Raw genomic sequence first — 7,249 nt, forward strand, 5'->3', positions numbered from 1 at the left:
GGGTCTGATTGGCCGAGACACACAAGGGGCGGGACAAGCTAGTGAAACGGTCGTAGGGGTGGGAGGTTTTGTGGTTTTGTGCATTGGTTAAACAAAAAAAAAAAATGTTTTTCCAAATAAGTAATTTTGACTTTTCGTTGTCAAAACGTCTGAAAGCAATAACATAAGCGTTTGTATGCAGTTATGGACAATTTTGGATTTGCAATTATTAGTAGATTTTAGTTTATTGTAAACCATTTGTCAGAACAAGACTGATAGAACGACATTTGCCCCAAATGGTCATCAGCTTGTTTTGCCCAAAATAAACTGACATCCAGACAGGAGACAATGTTGGAGATGAGACTTTGGTATGAACAACCTGACCCAGGGGATGTAATACCAACCTTAAAGCTATACTGCCTTGTAAAATTGATTAAACTCGGTATGTCGGATGCTATATTGAGGGTATTATACAGTTTAAAGATGAAAGCATTCCATGTTCTTTTTGCAGCAGCAGACCAGCCAGGGAATTACATTTCCTTCCTTTTGCAACATGTAGGACTACAATTGTAGCTTTTTCCTACATGACAAGGTTTCTACAGATGTTTGTCCGCCACATAAAATAAATACCACTTAAAATACATTTTACGCATGTTGTGCTTGGAAAGTTGACACAAATATACTGTGTTTGGCTTGGTTGTGGAAAAAATTTACTCTGCCTAAGATGTAGAAGATTTCACCTTCCTAAGACCTGAGCTGTTGTTTTTGTCGCTGTGTTAACCAGCACAAGTCACTACACCCATCTCCAGCCTCATCTCAACTCTTTTGTTTAGTGTTCATTTTTACCAACCTCCATAAACAATTATAAAATAGGATTGTTCCAGAAAATTATTTTTTTATGGTAGAGGTGAGTCTACTAATAGTAGGCAGACAATTTGTAATTGTACATTAGCGATGTAGCATTAGCGTTAGCTCCCTATTGCAATTGCTACCCATTGTTTAAGCCAGGGGTCGGGAACCTTTTTGGCTGAGAGAGCCATTAAAGCCAAATATTTTAAAATGCATTTCCATGAGAGCCATATAATTTTTTTAACACTGAATACAACTGTCAGGTTCAAATAGTGATGACATCTATTAAAACGACAAGAAGCAAGGAATTAAACAGAGACTGGATTCAATTTAGCTCAATGAGGAGAAACCCGTAGACCTGTACTCTTGTACAGTGTCGTCCCACGCTATGACAAGAGAATTCTACGCCTCCTCTTTCATTTTGACTTTCCCAGATTACAATACTAAATGCGTTAATCTATTATTCTTTTTATTAACATTGTTTTTCTGAAGCTAACCAATTCTAAATAAAATACTTTTGACTTCTTGAACAGGTGCAGTAGAAACGGATGGATGGATTCAAATGCATGAGAATGTTTTATATTTTGAAAGTTATTTTTAACACTGTGATTACCAGCGGAATTATTAATTACTTATCGTGTTAAGCAACGTCAGCTAAGATTTATCTGAGAGCCAGATGCAGTCATCAAAAGAGCTACATCTGGCTCGAGAGCCATGGGTTCCCTACCCCTGGTTTAAGCCATTTCCAGTGAGGGTTGGACTCCGCCTAAGCTGCCCTTTCTCACTGATTCTGTTCATTATTTTTATGGACAGAATTTCTAGGCGCAGTCAGGGTGTTGAGGGGATCAGGTTTGGAGGCTGCAGGATTAAGTGTCTGCTTTTTGCAGAGGATGTGGTCCTGTTGGCTTCATCTGGCCAGGATCTTCAGCTCTCACTGGATCGGTTCGCAGCCGAGTGTGAAGCGAATGAGTCCATGGTTCTGGGTTGAGTAGGAGTTCTTGCCCCATGTGGAATAGTTCAAGTACATCGGAGTCTTGTTCACGTGTGAGGGAAGAGTGGATCGTGAGATTGACAGGCGGATAGGTGCGGCGTCTTCAGTAATGTGGATGTTGTATCGATCCGTTGTGGTGAAGAAGGAGCTGAGCTAGAAGTCAGAGCTCTCAATTTACCAGTTGATCTATATTCCCATCCTCACGTATAGTCATGAGCTTTGGGTTATCACCGAAAGGACAAAATCACGGATCACCAAAATTTGTTTCCTCCCCTGCGTGGCAGGGCGCTCCTTTAGAGATAGGGTGAGAAGCTCTGCCATCCGGGAGGAGCTCAAAGTAAAGCCGCTGCTCCTCCACATCGAGAGGAGCCAGTTGAGGTGTTTTGGGTATCTGGTCAGGATGCCACCCGAACGCTTCCCTCGGGAGGTGTGTAGAGCACGTCCGACCGGTAGGAGGCCATGGGGAAGACCCAGGACACGTTGGGAAGACTATGTCACCCGGCTGGCCTGGGAACGCTTCGGGATCCCATGGGAGGAGTTGGACGAAGTGGCTGGGAAGAGAAAAGTCTTGGCTTCCCTGCTTAGGCTGCTGCCCCCACGACACGATTTTGGATAACAGGAAAATGGATGGATGTTTAAGAACAAACTCTAGACCAGTGGTTCTTAACCAGGGTTCGATCGAACCCTAGGGGTTCGGTGAGTCGGCCTCAGGGGTTCGGTGGAGCCTCCACTCAAGCCACACCCGACTCATCGTGTACATAAAAACTTCTCCCTATCAGCATATTAGGGATACGGCAACAGCAGAACCCAAACGGATTTGCAGGTTTGTAATTTGTTATGAGTTCATTCACTGTGTTGGCTTTGTTCTTTGAACAAGGTGATGTTCATGCACGGTTGTGCACCAGTAAAAGATCATATAACTTTGTCTTGAATTTGAAAAACATTTTATTTTTCACTAAAGAAGGGTTCATTGGATGGGTATATGAAACTGGTGGGGTTCAGTACCTCCAACAAGGTTAAGAACCACTGCTCTAGACATAAACATGGTACATATAATGCAGGGATGTACAAAATCAGGAGAAATACATTATAATAACACCTAAGCTGTATACCTGTAGAGCTTGAAAGTGTTAGATAGTAAATGCAATGCATTGTGGTTCTTGTTTCTCATGGCTGGGTTCAAAACATGGCGCGAACGCGCAACCTCATTAACTGTCCCAATCGTCATGAGCGCTTCAGGTGGAAAAAAACATTTAGTGAGATTTATTTAATTTCCTGCGTGAAAGCAAAGCCAAGGAATTCAGGAAAGCGAGCTAATAAAGAGACGACGACTGGTCTGGATAGCAGCTGTGAGACGATTAAACATCACTTTTAACGCTTAATACATGTTGGTGTGTTGACAGCATTTTCAGTCTAGCAAGTTTGAATCATAATATGTTTTATTCTGTTTCACGCGTAGCATTTAGTAGGCTGTTAGCTTTAGCCAGGCTAGCAGCAGGCTACAAACAACATAGAGTATTTTGGTAAAAAGCAAGTTATCTGTTTACTTTTAGTCATGTGCGAGCACAAAAATGAATGAGCACTATTTTTGGAGAAGTAGCACAGTGATGAAAGTATTTTAAAGTAATATTTGGCTTGTTTGTTTTTCAGAGAAACCTACTAATGAAATGAGGGTGGGCACCTTCACTCCCTGTAGGACACATAAGCGAAAGATGAGTTAAATCTTAGCAGATTTTGCATTATGAAATTATTCACTGATATAGTCTCTTGTCCATTGTTAGCATTTGGATCAATTCCACCAATTTTACTTTTTTTTTTTTTTTTTGGAACCGGCAAACTTTTGGACTGGGGAAGTTTGTCTTGGTATAGGGTTGTCCCGATACCAATATTTTGGTACCGGTACCAAAATGTATTTCGATACTTTTCGATACTTTTCTAAATAAAGGGTACCACAAAAAAATAGCATTATTGGCTTTATTTTAACAAAAAAATCCTACGGTACATTAAACATGTGTTTCTTATTGCAATTTTGGTTTTAAATAAAATAGTGAACATCCTAGACAACTTGTCTTTTAGTAGTAAGTAAACAAACAAAGGCTCCTAATTAGTCTGCTGATGTTAGCAGTAACATATTGTGTCATTTATCATTCTATTATTTTGCCCAAATTATAAAGGACAAGTGGTAGAAAATGAATAATTAATCTACTTGTCCATTTACTGTTGATATCTGCTTACTTTCTCTTTTAACATGTTCCATCTACACTTCTGCTCAATGTAATAATCACTTATTCTTCTGTTGTTTGAATACTTTACATTAGTTTTGGATGATACTACAAATTTGGGTATCGATACGATACCAAGTCGTTACAGGATCATACATTGGTCATAATTTAACTCCTCATGTGTCCAAGGATGTATTTAATTTATATAAAAAAACTAAAAAATATATTTTGATGCTAAAAATATTGATGTAATCATAGTAGTATCGACTAGATACGCTCTTGTACTTTGTATCATTACAGTGGATATCAGGTGTAGATCTACCCATGGCGTTTGTTTACATTGTGAAGCTGGTGAGCTACGGTGTGTATTGAAGCATTTTTAGCTATTTACTTGTAAGACACTTACTCTATTTGTCACCATGGAGGCGAGGATTAGTGATTTAGAAGTAGCTAAAACACTGCCGACTGCGGATGGACTTTAGCCACTAGCTAGCTAGCCATGTCTTAAGGCACCTCCACCTGAGGGTGTTTCAGTGTTATAACTTCACCTTTATCGTTAGTTTTTATGGCAAAATGTGTCCATTCTCCCTTTTCTGTCTACACACTTTGTCTGATTGTAAGTACTCTATGATTGTGCGCAGCCGAACACGCTCCTCTGCTCGTAAAACTAGCAATGTCACAACGTGACGCCACGCTGTCATGCCTGTTGAATAAAAAGGGGGTGGAACGGGTGCTTTTTAGAGGCAGTATAGTACCTAATATGATTTATTAGTATCGTGGTACTATACTAGTATACCGTACAACCCTAGGTATGGCCCATTATTTTTGTTTATTTAGCACAGGCCATTTTAGTCTACTTGATCGCTCTCTCTCACAATACCGCAGCTACGTTAACCAAAGTTTTGGACGACAAAATGTCTACCTTGGTCCCACAATGCATTGCAAAACCATGTGCTCTTTCAAGCGCTAAAAGCTTGATAGCACTAAAAAGCATTAAAAGAGAAAGCTAATAAACATAACTTTTAGATGCTTTCATTTCAGATGTTCTTCTTTTTCCTTGCATTCCTCTTGCTCCCGGGTCAGACTCTTGCTCGTTCATGTACGGTTGGGCGCTCTAGAAAATTGACGCTTTTGCCAGTTTTAACAAAAAAGTAGATTATAATTCTAAAGTATGATATTTTTTGGGCCTTTGTAAGAACTTTATCTGACTCAAATACTATGAAAATGGCTGACGGGACCACGACACAGAGGCTTGAAGATGGTCTGTAAAGCAAAATCTATGCAATATTTTGACCAAAGCACATTAGACTTTGACTTCCTTTTTATTTTCATTGAAATTTGACCTTTACAGCACAGGTAAGAACACGATTTTGTTGCATGAACTTGTTGTAGTGCAGGATAAAAGAGCAATAAGTGCAGATATAAATAAATAGATTACTGTACAGATAGATGTATTGCACTTTAGCATATGCATCCACGTTTATGGATGTATGTTATATTGTCTTTATATTCCAGCGAGTTAATCCATTTTGGGGGTGAATTGAGGGGATTTTTATGATGCGTTCAAGAGTCTGACGGCCTGAGGGAAGACGCTGTTACAGAACCTGGAGGTTCTGCTACGTAGACTGCGGAACCTCTTTCCAGAGTCCAACAGTGAAAACAGTCCTTGGTGGGGGTGGTAGGAGTCTCTGCAGATTTTCTGAGCCCTGGTCAGGCAGCGGCTTTTTGCGATCTCCTGGGTAGGAGGAAGAGGAGTCCTTATGATATTTTCCGCCGTCCTCACCACTCTCTGCAGAAACTTACAGTCTGAGGCACTGCAGGCTCCAGTCCAGACAGAGATGCATTTGGTCAGTTGGCTCTCTATAGTGCCTCTATATAATGTGGTGAGAATGGTGGAACTTGGTGCTGCTTACCATCTCCACTGCTGTGCCGTTGACGAAGAGTGGAGTATGGCTGGACTACTGCTTCCTAAAGTCGATGATGATCTCCTTGGTCTTGTTGACGTTCAGGACCAGGTTGTTGGTTCTGCACCAGTCAACCAGATGTTTCGCCTCCTTTGTAGTCCATGTCTTTGTTGTCAAGAATGAGGCCCACTACTGTCATGTCGTCCGCATACTTCTTCACAATGTGGTTAGTCATGGACCTGGCGCAGCAGTCATGGGTCATCAATGTGAACAGCAGCGGACTCAGGACGCAGCCCTTGAGGGAACCGGTGCTCGGCCTAAGACGCCTAACAGGTTTAGCTTGTTAGCGAGTCCTACACCCCAGTCTAGCCGTCACCAAACTACGATGTAAACGGGCAAAAATTTCAGGTCCATGGCATGATCGCATTATATCGAACTCTGAGTGTATGCAACCCCTTTAAGAGTCTTTGATCTCCAAAGTTTTAAGGCAGTATTCATTTTTATTTTAGTAACATGAGTTGAATTAAATATTTAGTTCTTGTAAAAAAGGACTTTTGACTCAAAGGAGGTTAACATGCTAAAGATAAAGATTAAAACATTTAAGCTATTATGTAAAATAGCCCGACTCTTGCCGCCAAAAATAAATATTAATGATTTATACCTGTTCAAATTATAATTAGTGAGCTTCACAGGAGTGTCTTGGTCCATTTTGGAAGCTAATCTGCCTGCCCTGTTTTTTACACCATGCCGGGCTAAATCCAGTGAAGCAAAACCTCTCTTGGCTAATGTTCCAGAACATAACAACGAACCGAAGCAGATTTTATTTCATGAGGCTTTAAATATAGCAGTCGGGGGTATACTTGTAATTAAAGTGTCATCTTGAAATATTGATGTGTACTGCATAATAATAATAGAGTAGCTTGTTCTGTTTTAGATCACGTCTTAAGGAGTGTGACCATGATTCCTACCTTTATGAGACTAAACTTTTAACATTAATGCTCAATTAATTTACATTACAGGCACCGTGGCTGACTGGATAACAGGAGGGCTTCATTTGTTTTTACAATTAAATGCAAAGTAAAGCATTTTTAAGAGGGGTAAAAAAATGTAATAATTACTCCTGATTCAGCCCAATTCAAAATCGGTTCATAATTTTAGAAAATCGATTCCAAAAATTAATAATCATTTTATTTACCTATTTATTTTTTTTATGGGAATCAATTGTTATACCGAATAATACATGCTTACCCATGCCAATTCCACATTGATTCAGAATTTTCAAAAAACGATAAAAAAAATATACA

Source organism: Nerophis ophidion, linkage group LG07, assembly GCF_033978795.1.
Source record: "Nerophis ophidion isolate RoL-2023_Sa linkage group LG07, RoL_Noph_v1.0, whole genome shotgun sequence".
NCBI lineage: Eukaryota > Metazoa > Chordata > Actinopteri > Syngnathiformes > Syngnathidae > Nerophis > Nerophis ophidion.